At 37.8% G+C, this 15,668-nt stretch overlaps 1 protein-coding gene across 3 annotated transcripts in view; it reads right to left on the bottom strand.

Annotated features, from left to right (window-relative positions):
* Window positions 1-15,668, bottom strand: part of LOC114652192 (transducin-like enhancer protein 4) — a 194,357-nt gene that overhangs the window by 97,506 nt on the left and 81,183 nt on the right. The window lies entirely within an intron of this gene.

The raw sequence follows: 15,668 nt of genomic DNA on the forward strand, positions 1-15,668 counted from the left end.
GGGAATCTCATCTTGAATTGTCTAATGTCTTATGATGAGCATTACATCAAAGGAAAACATCTCATCAATGTGTCCTGCCACTTGAAGCTTTAGAAATGTTGGCTAGGTGCAACTGAGCTTAAAGAGGAGTAAGGCAGGTTACAGGTACACCACATAAAAGAGGAGTAAGGCAGGTTACAGGTACACCACATACTGTCGGGAAGAAGAGCAAGGATGACAATCCAGTTGCTTTGCATCCAGGGCATTATTCTGGGGCTTCTCTGTATTGTTAACATGGACAATGGCTCATAATTGCCAAGAAATAGCTCTTTTGAGTATCAGGTGTCATGCAGGCATGATGAACATAAAACTAGTATTCCATCCTCTCTGTAATACCTGAAATGCTGGTACCAAATGGATTCTGCAGTTTAAAAAAAAGACTTCCATTTGCTCTATCCCAGAGATCTTTTGAAAGTGGCTTGCCACCCATAGTCAGTTGTTTGCTGTCAGTTGCACTACCAAGCAAAGGGAATGCTCCAGGAAAAGGTGTTTTTATGCTTCACTAATCACACCGAATACAATTGATCACAGGTGGAAGCCAGTAACCATAGTTTGCAATAGAAATGGTGGTTACTTACACCCGATTGAGTTTACAAATATTGTTTAGTAGGGGGGTGATCCTTTATTAATCTCCGCATGTATTGTTTTTGATATTTTTTATGAACTGTAGCTGTGTTATCTTTCACTTGGATGTTATAGGTTGCACTGCGTAAGTAAAGCTGGGAAGAAATATTTGCGTGTGTTTTCATCTCTTCAAAGCTTCTTTTGTAACCACATACATTTCAAATCAGTTTGCTTATATCACAAACCCATGATGAATTTTCAAAGTCTCTTCTTCCCCAATTTTGTTTTTTTTTTTTTTTTTTTTTTAATTTGTCACAATTTGAAGAAAGGTGCCTTTGTGAAACTAATTGCCAATTCAGGATTATTATTTCACAATTCCTGTAAAACTGCCTTGGTTCTAAAGTTGTCAAGGTGTCTCTCCTAAGCGATCAGTCATTCAGTCATTTTCCAACCCGCTATATCCCAACACAGAATCACAGGGGTCTGCTGGAGCCAATCCCAGCCAGCACAGGGAACAAGGCAGGAACAAATCCCGGGCAGGGCGCCAGCCCACCGCAGGGCACACACACCAAGCACACACTAGGGACAATTTTGGATCACCAATGCACCTAACCTAAATGTCTTTGGACTGTGGGAGGAAACCAGAGCACCTGGAGGAAACCCACGCAGACACGGGGAGAACATGCAAACTCCACACAGGGAGGACCTGGGACCTAAGCTATCAGACTGTTTTATTGGTTATTCCAATGAATTCAGAATTGGCCACTGAACTGATGTAACCTTACCTGTGGTGTCCGACCTGAATACTATACTATCAAATACACTATCCTTCCTCGTATGTTTGATTTTTATTTGCACTAGAGGCGTCAGTTCAGTTGTTATACTAATAAATGTTTTTTTGTTTTCATAAAACCAACAAAAAGTACCAATTTAATGTTGCTTGATTTGTTTTTAGCGATGAATTATGCTGCTTTGGCAGCCTTGCTAACTGCCTATCTTGTGGATTACATACTTCTGTTAACACATTACATCGCTTGAAATATCTCCCTAATGCTTCAAATGTCTGGCCAGTGTTTAGGTTTTGAAACACTACATACATTTCATTTTGCAGCAAACATATGGAACTACTCATTTTGTCACCATTGTACATTAGCCATTGGTACTGTGATAGCCATATGGCCCAAAACTTAACTTGATTTTTACTTGCTACAACTGTAGCTGGAACTGTCAGTGTGATGTTCCCCCTGGACACTCTGGGATTTGGGAGGAAAACCAAACACATGTAATGTTATATGAACTGATAAATAAAATTTGGCCCCATATGAGTAAGTGATCCATCCAAGATCTGGACCTTTAATGTCAGGAACAGATTTGGAATTTTAGACATTTTCATTTTCTTTTAAAATACTATTAATTTTTATTCATTATTACTTAACTTATTTGCAATCTTCCTGGTAATATCATTGCATTACAATCCAGCAATAGCAAAATCATGGGAACCACCATTGTGGTGGCCAGGGACACGGGTGAATACAACTAACTAAATATGTTAATCGTGTTTCAACACGTTGTAACAAGTAACTGTTGTAACATGTAATGAAAATGTGTATTGTCATTTCTACAATACACTGCATGTTTAAGGTTTCTTTATTTAGTAATGTTTACACAAGAAAACATGAAATTTGCCTTCTCAGTTGCATCTAATAACAGACAGAATGAAATAAAAACAAATAGAAACAAGAAAGGTTAAGGTAAGGCAGTTAGATAATACATATTTACACCAAAAAAAAAAAGTTACAGTATATCAAAACCTTAATCATTATGTCCGATATTTCTTATTGAAAAGTCGTATGGCACTAGGAAGAAAGGAGTTTCTGGAGTGATTTGTGTGGGTTTTCAAAGCGACTATCTTTCCTGATTTACTGAACTTTAGTTCTACATGTAATGGATGACTGTCATCAGTTGAGATGATTTCCAGTTTCTTTAACATTGCCCTCTGACACACACTAGTCAAATCATCTACATCAGCCCCCAAAACTTTAGCTGCATACTTTGTAATCTGCTGGAGCTTTTTTGAGTTTTGGTTTGTCAGACTATTAAACCAGGCAATGAAACTGAAAGTGATCACAGACTGGATCATACTGCGATAGAAGGACAACATGAGGTCCATGTCTACTTTAAATAGTTTGAGTTTATGGAGGAGAAATAAGCGCTGGTTGCATTTAGAAAATATTTTTTTTTTGTATTTGTATTCCAGTTAAGATTGTTATCTAGGTAAGTTCCTAAGTATTTATATTCAGTCACTATTTCTACCTCCTCTCCCAGAAATACAATAGGCGAACATACAGATTTCTGTCTCTTAAAATCAAATATAATTTATTTGGTCTTTTTTACATTCAGAGTGAGAGAGTTTTTATTGCACCAGTTTACCATACAGTCCACTTGATTTAGATAGTGGCTTTCATCCTCCCCAGATATGCGTCCTATGATGATGGTGTCATCCGCATACTTGATAATGGAGCAGTGGTCATTATTCAGTCTCAGGTCACTTGTGTACAGAGTAAACAGTAATGGTGATAAGACACACCTCTGCGGACTTCCTGCGTTTGAATGAATGACTATTGAAAAAGTGTCCTGAACTTTAACTGACAAAACGGTTTAAAAGAAAGTTCGGAATCCATAGTGAATAAATGGGTTTACATTCATACTGTTCAATTTCCCAATCAGTATATGAGGCTGTATAGTATTGAACTCTGAAGAAAAATCCAAAAATAGTGCTCTGACATATGAACCAGGCTGATCAAGAAAGGTGTAGATATGATGTAAGATAACAAGCAGAGCATCTTCCACACTTCTGTTTGCACAATAAGCAAATTGATTGTTATCTTGAAAAGACTGTCTCTGTCATTAAAATGTTTTTCACCAAGTGTTCAAAGCATTTCATTGGAATAGATGTAAGTGCCACTGGTCTGTAGTCATTTAAACAGCTTGGCCTAGAAACCTTAGATACAGGGGTAATGATTGATTGTTTCCACAGATTAGGTACAATACCACAGGTCAGAGACTAGTTAAAAAAAGCAAATGAAAAACTGGAGAGAGCTGCTTAAAGCAAGACTTTAAGAGCCGACCTGATATGCAGTCTGGTCCCTCTGCACTGTTTGTTTTGGCCTGCCACAAGCCTTTCTCCACTTCAGTTAAACTGAACCCCATCACAGCAGAATTTCTGGTGTTTTTATAAAGCATCTCCTTTATTTCTGTATTTTGGGTGCTGAAATCACTTGTTTCAAATCTGGCAAAAAAGTTATTCAGTTCATCTGCTAAAAGCTTATGGTCTTTGTCAGCTGGAAAATTCACATTCTTTTTAGAGCCCAGTCCCAGGTTTTCAGTCCCTTCCAGACCTGCTTTAGATTGTTATCATTAAACCACCTCTTGATTTTTTTCCCCATACATTTTTTTATTTTGTTTAATTAACCTGTTAATCCTTTGCTGTAAAATTCACTTATCTTCTAACAGCCTCCACTCTTCTAAGGTGACTTTCCACAAGATTTAGGAGTGTGTCCTTGGTAATTTGTGCCAATTCAGCCAAAAGAACACGTGTAAGGTACTGACGTTGGACGAGAAGACCTGGCTTGCAATCCGCATTCCAATTCATGCCAAATGTGTTCAATAGATTTGAGCTCAGGACTCTGTGCAGGCCACTTGAGTTCCTCCACATTATGTACCTGGCTTTATCCACAGTGGCACAGTCATGCTAGAAGAGAAAAGGGTTTCCCCCAATCTGTTGCCTAAAATTTTGTATGCTGTTGCATTTAACGGTACAATTTTCTAGAACAAGGGGCCCTAGCACAAATCCTGATAAAAAACACCGGACCAATATCCTTCCTCATGCAAACTTTACAGTAAGCAGTATGCAGACCAGAAAATAGGATTACACTGGCAACAGCCAAACCCAGATTTGCCCATGAAACTGACAGTTAGGTGTGGTTCATCTTTCTAATTCAATATGTTGGCATTGCTCCACAGTCCAATGGCAGCATGCTTTACACCACTAGCTACACCTGTTTGGCATTGCACTTGGTCATATTAGGTTTGTGCGCAGCTGCTCTGCCACGGAAAACCATTTAATGAAGCTCCTGATGCATAGCTTGAGTTGTCGTTGTTTCCAGTGAATAGTTTATTTATAAAAACTGCCAAAATTCTAGAGACTCAATTTGTAAATGATACTTACTAGACAACTACTATGGAGCTAACATGGAAGGCGTATCGGTCACAAGAATATTTTATATAAAGGTGAAACTGCCAAAATAGGCATGCATTGTTTGCGTAACAGTACAGCAATCACAGGTAAAGTATTACAAGGCATGGCAAAGTATTAAAGCCAATCATGAGTCAAAATTGCTGGGAAACATTACTTTTAATAGTAACTCAGTTACAGACGACTCCACAACAAAATTTCTCTAAAATGACAGAATGACAGTAGTACTTTATGCATAGACTTTTTATTCTGTATTCAGCCCAATGTCCTGGCAGAATCTCTTTTTAGTTATCCATAGTAGTGTTACTGGCTGCAAGGAAGTAATACATCACCATACAAAAAATAAGTTTGTAAAACATTACATGTTATTGTGAAATAAATCAATTAAAAACAAATTGTCAAATGTAACAACAAGCTTTCAAAGTACAGGTAGTCCCCAGGTTACGGACATCCGACCTACGACTTACGAACGAGGATGCAGCTGCGATGCATGCGCCTCAGTAACTGCCGCTCCATTATCGTCGGCCTGGGGATGCTGCAAGCGGTGGCTGGAGGTGGGCGATTTCACTACTCGCACAGTGTAGTGTCCCTCGGGTGGCTTCCGGCAGCAACCCATGGTCCATAGTCACCGGGGCCACATCTATCGCTCGTGGGCAGGACGATGGTTCGCTGCCCGCCCACTATGCCGCCGCAGCTACTGCTCCTGACTGGATGCAGGCTGGGATTGTGTTAAAAAAATGCTTTAGTTGCCTCACATTTTTATGCAATCGTTTTGTTCACCCCACTGAATTAAAGCTGAAAGTCTGCACTTCAACTGCATCTGAGTTGTTTCATTTAAAATTCATTGTGGTAATGTACAGAACCAAAATTAGAAAAAAGTGGTCTCTGTCCAAATATTTATGGACCTAACTGTACTTACAGTTTTACTGCCTGGAAATTTGTCAACGTGAAGTAATGCTAAATAAAATCATGCTTTTCACTGTGGACAGGAGCCAACTTGGTATGGTCTTCTAGAACTGAACTGTATGTGTACAATTCTTTTAAAACGGACAGCCTATAACCAACAACTAACAATTTATCAAATTAAAAGAGTAACTAAGTGCATTTGTAGTTTTGCAAAAAGACAACAACAACACACTAAAATATGAAATAATGAATTAAAAAAAAAAAAAAAAACCACAACAACATACTGGGGTAAAGAAATCAAACAGCCGATAAATCCTCAAGAAGCAGCCAAAAAACACACAATTTAGACATTAAACTTAAGGGGTTTGCACCCAGTTAATTGAATGGCAGTTGAAAATTGCAGCTTTACATATGAAATCATTAATCAGGATACTTTAACAAACCACTACATAACCACTTCAAAAAGTCTGCAATATTTCTCACAACAAACTACTACTTTATTTTTTTGTACACAGTATGCATTGCAAATAAAAAATGCAGACAAATTTTCAATAACATGCCAATACCTGGTAACATTGAATCCACTAATAATGAAGCTTTAAAAGCAGGTTCTTTGATAATGTATGTTTGCAAAGGGAAAAGTGGGTGTAAAAAATTTCTGGGCTCATTAATTTAAATCTGCACTGAAATCTGTTTCTAAGAGGCAGCCAAATAATACTTTGTATATCAAGTGCCAGCAATGTCTATTTTAACTTTAGCAGTGGAGGAGTGGTAAAAATTAAGTGCATTAAGGAAATTTGTGTCATGTTCATTACCTGTTAAATTTTAAGGAGCATTCTCTACATAAGTAATTTTCTGAACCGGATCACCCAGACTATGGTAGTTAAAGACTTGCAAACAAATATTGTTGAACAAGCTAACCAGTAGACAGTCTATCATTAAAAAAGCTGCTCTTTATACAGAACTAGAGGGGCGACAGATCGATACTACAAGCGACAAACAGCTGCTCTGGGCAGCAAGAACGCTTAGGAAATCAGCAAAAGTATTTCACCTTGATAAGTTGGCAGCCAGCCCTTAGTGGAAAAAATAAATTACTCTCATGTTAAAGTCTGCATTGTTAGAAAACATTTCACTTTATGGATAGACTTGCAATGCTAATACAAGGCTACTCTTACATTAAACTGCTCTGCAAGTGGAACAAACCACTAAGGGCAAATACCCAAAATAAACTGGCAAGCTCCATACATATATCATACAGAATATCAGACAAAACATTTAAAAAATTCTTCTTAGGAGAGCAGTATATAAAAGCATTAACAAATTAGACACACTTTTATTAATTAAACTTTTTTTTCAGGACTAAACGATACTGCAGATCCACCAAATTTTAAAGAAGCTACTAAATATTAAACCAAAATTAAACATTAACTCTGAGCTGTGTATAAGAACATGCTAATGAAAGTCACAGGTTGCACATAGTAGCCTTGATACATATACAGTAATAATACTTGCATCACCAGAACACAAAGCACAATTTGCTTTGAAAGGTGGTCAATACTAAATATTGTGGACTTTCAGTAAAAGGAAACCCAGTTTATCTGTGCTTCCTGTGTAACAGCAAAATAGGAACTTGTTGATGGGTTTGATTTTGTTTCAAGTCGTAGAAATGCGCTCTGTGTGCATGAAAGTTGACAACCAATGAGTCCCCACCAAGAAGTACAATGCATACGATGCAGCAAAACATAGGTGTTTTGAGGCTCATCTGTTTGATGTATCAAGTTTTATGTACCATGACAGAATGGGGAAAAAAGGGCAGGAATTGTGGCTGATCTTGCCATACCTTTAAGCCCTTCACATGGGCTCTGGTTCTGTCAAGCAGCCCATTATTGTCAGAAAAAGCCGTGAACTGATGATACTTTTGAAATATAAAACTGTGCTGGAAAGCCATTATCAGTAAGATCATTTGACACGTCCAGGGATTTGCAGGAGTACAAATGAACATGCTTCAGTGATCTTTATCTTCACAGACATAAGCAAGATTTGATAAGAGCAACAACAAAGTGCAATGATAAGCCTCTTCCTTCCTACTCCCAAAATCCCATAATCAAGTATATTTAGAAACATCCACAATGTTATCCACATCCATGAGTTTATTGAATTTCCTATTGAAAAAAGTTGTCACATTTCTCCTTCATAATTCCTGATGTTGGTAGATTCCGTGTCTTGATACAAATAAGCAGTGTTGGTACCACAAGACAATCTAAAGCCCTTGAAAGTGGCTTTATATGAAATCGACTTTTTTTGCTTATTACTTGCATATTTAAAAACTCCAAATGGGATTAGATATATTGCAAAGAGGATGTGCACACAAATACAACCAGGTTTTTGTATGATTTTTCTTTTTTTGCTTAACAGTTTCTGATTTGCTTCACCTTTTTTGTATAGATTACAAGTTTGTAATAAAGGTGGAATAAGTTCTGGCAGTATTTACCTTGATTTCAATTTTTTATTACACAAAATCTGAGATTTTAGCAGGGGGTGTGTAGACTTGTTATATCCACTGTTGTGGATCTAGACATACAAGCAACATCTGGTGAGAAGACCCAAGTAATCACAAGAAAGAATAAGGGTGAAATATGTCTAAGATAAAGGGGACTTAAAAACAAACAAGATTTTAACATCAATCATGTAACAAACAGGAAACTGGTAAAGAGAAGCTAGAATTAGAGTGATGGGATTATCTTTTTGTGCACCTATTAGGGTCCTGACTGCAGTATACTGGACTAATTGTAGACAAGCAAGGGATGACTGGTTAACTCCAGCGTGTAATGAGTTTCAATAGACAAGCCAAGAAGAGACAAAGGCATGCATTCATTTTTAATCTGCTGAATTTGAAAATTTCACATACCATGCAAAAGGTTTACCGAAGGTTGTCAGAGAGCAAAGGCTACTTGCAGGAGCACAGGTAGTGCCAGAGGCTCCTAAACACACAAATTGTTTCTATTATGTCATTCAGATTGAGAAAATTTAGCGACACTAATGTTTTGTCTTTCAGACATTTCTGTTAGGTTTTAAGAAAATATGTTTCAGCAGATAATATACCTGTGTATCATCTGTGTAGCAATGAAAGTTAAGTATATTTTTAAAAAATGTGTAGCAGTGCTACTGGGGATTGAAACTTCAACTCCCAGCAGCCCCTGCAGTGGCTCCGACTGGTCATCTGCTGAGGGTGCAGGGGCTGTTGGGTACAAGGGGGCCGACGTGACATTTAAAAGGGGTCCAGGGATACCAAAATCACTCCCAATCCCATTCATCTATCTTCACCTCATCAGTAAATACCGGTAGGACTATTCCCATTCAATGTGCTGATCTCTGGACTACCATCCTTCATCATTGCGTTTTATCAGTTGCAGTTTTCCATGGATTTCATAGTGTGTGGTTTGTTTGTGTTTATTGTATAATCGCCGAAAGGGAACGGGGGTGGAATCATTTAGTGTATAATTATATTTAGTTTATTAGTGTTTAATACATACTTTAATTGTTGTTCTATTACCGGTTGCTTTTGTGTCTCTGCTTGCGAGTTTGTGCAGGTTGGGCCAAGGCTGGGTGTATCCCTGGAATCTCCACCAAAAAAATAAATAAATCACTGTCTTATCAACGGTGTGAATCTTAGCGGCACCGGACTGCTACAAATGGATCCTAAAGGCAGTATATACATGAGTTGGCCCAAGGATAGAAAATTAGAAAGATTTTCATGAGAACTGGTCATTCAGGTCAATAAAGTTCACCAGTCTTATCCACTTAATTCTTCCAAAAGACCCTCCAATAGATCCTTGGGGGACCCAAAAGGTGAGAGAAGCTGAGGAGGAGGAGGAGGAGGAGAAGTAGTCATCCAGGCTGACTGAAAAACCTCTGCCTGTTAAGTATGACCTGAACCACTCCAAAGCAGTTCCTTTGATTCTCACATACTGCTTAAGTTGGACGATGGGAACGTCATGGTCAACCAATGCAGTTAGATCTAAAAGCAACAAGACAGCTAATCACCTAATAGAGGACCACTTATAACTCTTAAAAGAAAGCCATTTTCTTTTTCTTTCATTTTTTTATTTTTATTTTTAAAGGCTGTGCAATAGCATGTTTAAAATAGGTTGGCACAGAGCCAGTGTTTATAATGTCCAAAAAGCTAAGCCCAAAGACATCAAAAACATCTAAGATGATGAGAGTGAACAATATCCAATGGACAGATTGTGGGTTTAAGGTGACAAATAACTTCTGCCAAAAATGAGAGAAATAGACTCAAACTAATGACAGTTAAAAATGGAGGAGGGACAGAAAGGTCATCAGAGTATGTAATTTAGGATCTAATGTCAGCAATTTTCTGAATACAAAAATCTGAGAAAATCCTCTCAAACTGCTAATGACATGTAAGAAGATGTAGGAACAGAAGGATTAAAGCTGGTGTTTATAAATTTAAGTATAGATCTGTGAGTTATTTGCAATAATATCTGAAAAATAGTTTCTTCCAACAGATTTCACAGCTTTCTGGTAAATGTGATAAACTCTCTTTTATAATATTAAAAGACACCTGAAGCACACATGAATATTAAAATAACTGAAGAATAAAAGCCTGTCTTAATCTGGTGTAATTCCCTCCAGAAATTCAAAGAATTCAGGAATAAAATCCTTAAAATCACTTAAATACTTTGTTTGCTATAGATCCAGCATTGACCAGAGCCATCTTTAATCAAATCATTTTGCCAGACAGCTGGCATGCACAACCCAACAGGCATAGGCTCCCCGAATTCACTCCATACCTGTGGAGATGTGGTGATCTCCATCAGGGGAGCCGATCATGGCAGCTTAAATCAACAGGTAGGATCCATTCATAGATGGGTTCCAGAAAGCACCAGGGGATTAAAATGACAGTAAACTGAATTGTAGTGAGGATCTATCACTGGAGAAGATGCAAAATATTCGGGCTAAGCCAACGGTTGACAAGATCACCCATCACTAATTGGCCGACATATCACCAATGGAAATAAACACAGATGATAGGCTCTGATTATTTGCAGAAATTTCCTCAAAGAGCCTCAGAAGAGCATTTCAACCAGTTGGTGTATGAAATTCCTGTGCAATGCATCATTGTCCTTTTTTTTAATTTAAAAAAAAAAAAAACCACTCCTGAAGTGGAAGGAGGGGAAAAGTAGGTAAAGACTAATACAACAACAGGGGACTGGCCAAATAATCAGACGAGTTGTCTGTGTCGGGGAGAGGTCACTGTGAATCACTAGTTCATTGCACAGCTCAGTAAGTAAAACTGACTTTTTTCTTCCTTGATGGGTCATCATATTTCATTTATAGGTGTATTTAACTGGGCTCAGAATATAGACAAACAGAACCTGCACTTTGAGCAAAACTGAACTTGATTTTTTTCCCCTTGTAAAAATAATGATGAAACTACAGTATCATGCAAAAGTTTGGGCACCCTTGCTTAAAATGTCTGTTACTGTGAATAGATCACCAAAAGGCATAAAGGTAAAGATGACACATTCTTTAATAAGTTAAGCAAGATCACATTTTTATTTCCATCATTCACAGGCACAAGACACCAAAAAAGCAAAAGGGCCTGATGTAAACGTTTGGGCACCTGACATGGTCAGTACTTAGTAGCACACCCTTTGGCAAGTATCACAGCTTGAAAGCGCTTTTTGTAGCCAGCTAAGAGTCTTTCATTCTTAATTGTGGTTTTTTCGCCTTTTGTCCTGGCAAAAGACTTCTAATTCTGAAAGATTCTTGGGGTATCTTGCATGCACTGCTCTTTTGAGATCTACCTACAGATTTTCAATGACGCTTAGGTCTGGGGGACTGTGAGGGTCATGGCAAAACCATCAGCTTGAGACTCTTGAGGTAACTACAGATTTTGAGGTTTGTTTTGGATAAATATCTTGTTGTAGTTCCCCATCCTCTATTTTTTCTCCAAACACACCTCTGCACACTGTGGCCAAAAAGTAAATTTTTTTTGTTTCCGAAATGCATCAGGCTTGTTTAGATTTAGATGTTCATTAGTAAACTTCAAGCACTGAATTTTTTGGTTAGGACACAGTAAAGGTTTTCTTCTGCTGAACATGACAGTCATATTTGTTAATTTGTCGCTGCATGGTAGAATAGTGCACCACCACTCCAGAGTCTGCTAAATCTTCCTGAAGGTCTTTTGCAGTCAGGGTTTTTTTATTTGCCTTTCTAGCCATCCACCAAGCAGTTGTTTCAGAAAGTTTTGTTGGTCTTCCAAACCTTAACCTGACCTCCACTGTTCATGTTAATTGCTATTTCTTAACATCATAAACTGAGGAAACAGCTACCTTTGCTGTTGCCTTGCTTTGTGGGCATCAATTATTTTATTTTTCAGACAGCCAAACAACTGCTTAGGGGAGCCCATGGCCGATGACTGTTGGGACAGGGTTTGATGAGTCAGAGAATCCAAAGAGCTTTGCAATTTGCATCACCTAGCGCTTCCTAAATGAGGAGTGTAAACAAGCCATACCCCTAATGAGCTAATTAAGCTCTGAAACCTTGCTAAAGTTATCTGAGACCTCAAATATCTTGGGGTGCTCGAAGTTTTGCATTGTGCTACTTACCTTTTTTTCCCCCTGTACAACTATATAAAATAAAAATCATGCACTAATCTTGCATAAAATGCTGAAAAGAAATCATCCTTAAATTTATGCCTTTTGCTGAATAGTCTTCTGCTCACTTAACTATTCACAGTAACAGACATTTTAAGCAAGAGTGCTCAAACTTTTGCATGCCACTGTGTAACATTAAACAAGGTAAAATGGTGCTTAATATATTATTAAAAAACTTCTTTCCGGCAAGGAGACTACACCTCTCATCAGGCATGACGAGTATACTCTGAATGAGAAGAGGCAGTTTAACTAGCATGCTGTGCACAATGTCTGAATAGGAAGAGCACAGATATATTTAAGATGCCTCTGCAATGTTTCCAAGCTATGATTGTCCATGGTTTCTTGCTCTTGACAACACTCTTCTTAGATAGCTCACTATTCTCAAAATGTCCACCTGCTGTTGTCACTCTGAAGCAGGTCATCTGCATTATGAAATGTGTGTCAATGATCCCCAGGATAATGCAACTTGTCAGCGACATTATGCGTTTTTTGCAACATTTTTGCAAAATGTCATTTGCATGCATGATAAAAAAGTCAAAATCTGTACCAACAAGCCATGATGAAACGAAAAGTACGATTTTTTCTAAATACCTTTCTGAAGTACATGGGTAGAGCAGCTAGTTATTTGTAATCCGCAATCATCTCCCTATTGCTTGACCCCTCTGACCCGCCCTCCGTGTACTGCGCGGGCAATGGTACCATCCCGTGCATGTGAACATTAAATACATCACACAGTCCTATCAAGTAAATTTTAAGTTAAGTTTTGCCAGTATGTTTCTGCATTTCCCTCGACTTCTGTGGTACTTCCTTTGGGACAAGATGGTGGGCTTACCCAAGTATGATGGTATACATGACAGAAAAGATGGAAAGCAAGTACTCTGACCTACTATATTTTGTTTAAGAAGTGTGTTGATGACTAATCGTAAGTTATAATAACTTGACGATCATAGACCAGCAGAGAGAGAAAACATTGTTCACAAAGAAAAATGTGAACCGGACATACTGTAATGAACAAAGACAACCAACCAAATATACTAACAAAAAATAGTATATTTTGTGAATTTGGCAATACTTTGTGAATACTTCACACATGTATAAGTAACAAGTCACCTTAAGTGAACTACAGCAAAATAACACTCCACAACATTTATAAAAGTAGCATCTCCTCACTATCTGTAATCAATGGAGCCCTCTAAACTAATCACAAGTCCCTAATAAAATCATTTTATATATGCAGCCATTTTAAAGAAAGCCAGATTTTAAAACAGAATGGAGTATTATCAGAAAAGATTGAATACTGTGCATTAGTTATTTAAATGCAACTTTATCATTTCGTCCTCACAAAGATTAAAATGCAAATACCCGGCATAGCACACGTGCAAAATTAAATAAAATTAAAAAAAAAAAATGGTGAACTGCACTGTGAAGTTTACAATACAAATATAGCAGTAATGATTTATATAGAATCAAGCAAGGCAAGTTATAAGCATTATAACTAAGCAGCAACACTAAGCAAAGCATATTACCCCAATTATGTGCTGTAGTTTTGAGCTCCCCCATCATTTTTTTTAATGGTTACACCAAGTAGCAAGCGTAATCATCTGCTATTCAATTTTAATCATGCTGATCCTCTGCCAAATCAATGATGGATAGAGGCCAACTTAATTGAATGTAGCCTCAGCCAAAATGACTTCCATCAGCACATATGTGATAGTTTGATAACCCGGATGTTTGAGATGCAGGGTTATTACTTATTAAACCCTTTTTTGCCAAGATCCTGGTAGATAAACTGGCTTTGTTTGATGGAAAAAGCATCTGGATTTACACATGTAGTGAAGTCATAAATGTTTAGGCATTAGAAACAGACCTATACCTTACTGCACTGTGAATTTATTCTGTTGCCATGCTGAAAGCTGCTAATGCTGCCTTCAGCAACAATTTTGCAGATTTACAATCAGGACAGAAACTGCAAGATCCATAGCTTCTAACAAGCAAAGCTCAGCAAACTTTAGGAAGTTTTAGTACACTAAATAAAAAGATGTTGCTCCTCTGCTACAATAAAAGTGGAGTTTCTACATGACACTTATTAACAAAGGGCATGCACTGTGACATGTCTAATAGTTATAAAAATTATATAATTGACAGAAAATGTGGTCTTGTACGACTAAACTTCGGCATTTAAAGTCTTTTCAGTTGATGAAATGGGAAAAGTAAAACTTTCACCTAAGCAATGCACTTACCACTTATACATATACTAATAAAAAAAATAATTTAGTGACATCTTTCACAATGTCAGTAAATACTGCAACAAGAACCTGAGAGTACAATAGCTCACATTTAGCTATAACAGATCTGAGGTAATTTAACACTATTATTTTCAAGTAGTTACAGATAGTCAAAGATAACCTAAAACGAGTAAATAGAGGGGGTCTGAGTTATCAATGTCAGTGATCCCCTAGCGTTTAATAATTGCAGTTGCTATTTTTTTGGGTGGCTCTGAGGCTAGGGATCCGCACTGGCAATCGGAACGTTGCCGGTTCGAATCCCGTAAATGCCAAGAGGGACTCTACTTCGTTGGGCCCATGAGCAAGGCCCTTAACCTGCAATTGCTCTGTCCTGGGTATAATGTTAATCTGCATCCAGGCCTGCATGTAGGCCCTCCAACCTGCAGGGAAAAACTTGGGGGTTGGTTGCAGAATTGGCACACCAGTCACAATAAAAAAATGTCACACTGGTTCCACTCACACTGAACTAGGGTGGTGCTGAGGTATCACCCATTGCATGGCTGCACTTGGGTCCTAATCTGAATCCTGAGTTGGTTTGTCGAGTGGTGGGTGCGGAAATGTGCTGTATCAGCGCATGCTCCTAATCCTTCCAGGATACACAAAAAAAAAAAAAAAAAAGCATACTTTGGTCAGATAAAAATAAGCCTTTCAAAGACGTAAAGTGCTCCACATAATAAAGAATGGCAAAAGTTTCTTCTGTTCAGTGCTAATGATAGACAGCATAAAGTGAACAAAATTTTTTAAATGACTTAACATTTACATTATGGACTAAGGGCCCTCAAGTACAAACTTAGTATAAACTAAAAAGAATGCAACCACCTCTTTGCTCTCAGCTATTCTGGCAAACCTTACTTGAACGCTTGCAGTTTTCTGCATCATGAATTCAGCATGTTCATGTCATACAACTTAAAGCCATGGGGCATCACCTTTAAAGCC

The sequence above is a fragment of the Erpetoichthys calabaricus genome, chromosome 5 (assembly GCF_900747795.2).
Source record: "Erpetoichthys calabaricus chromosome 5, fErpCal1.3, whole genome shotgun sequence".
NCBI lineage: Eukaryota > Metazoa > Chordata > Cladistia > Polypteriformes > Polypteridae > Erpetoichthys > Erpetoichthys calabaricus.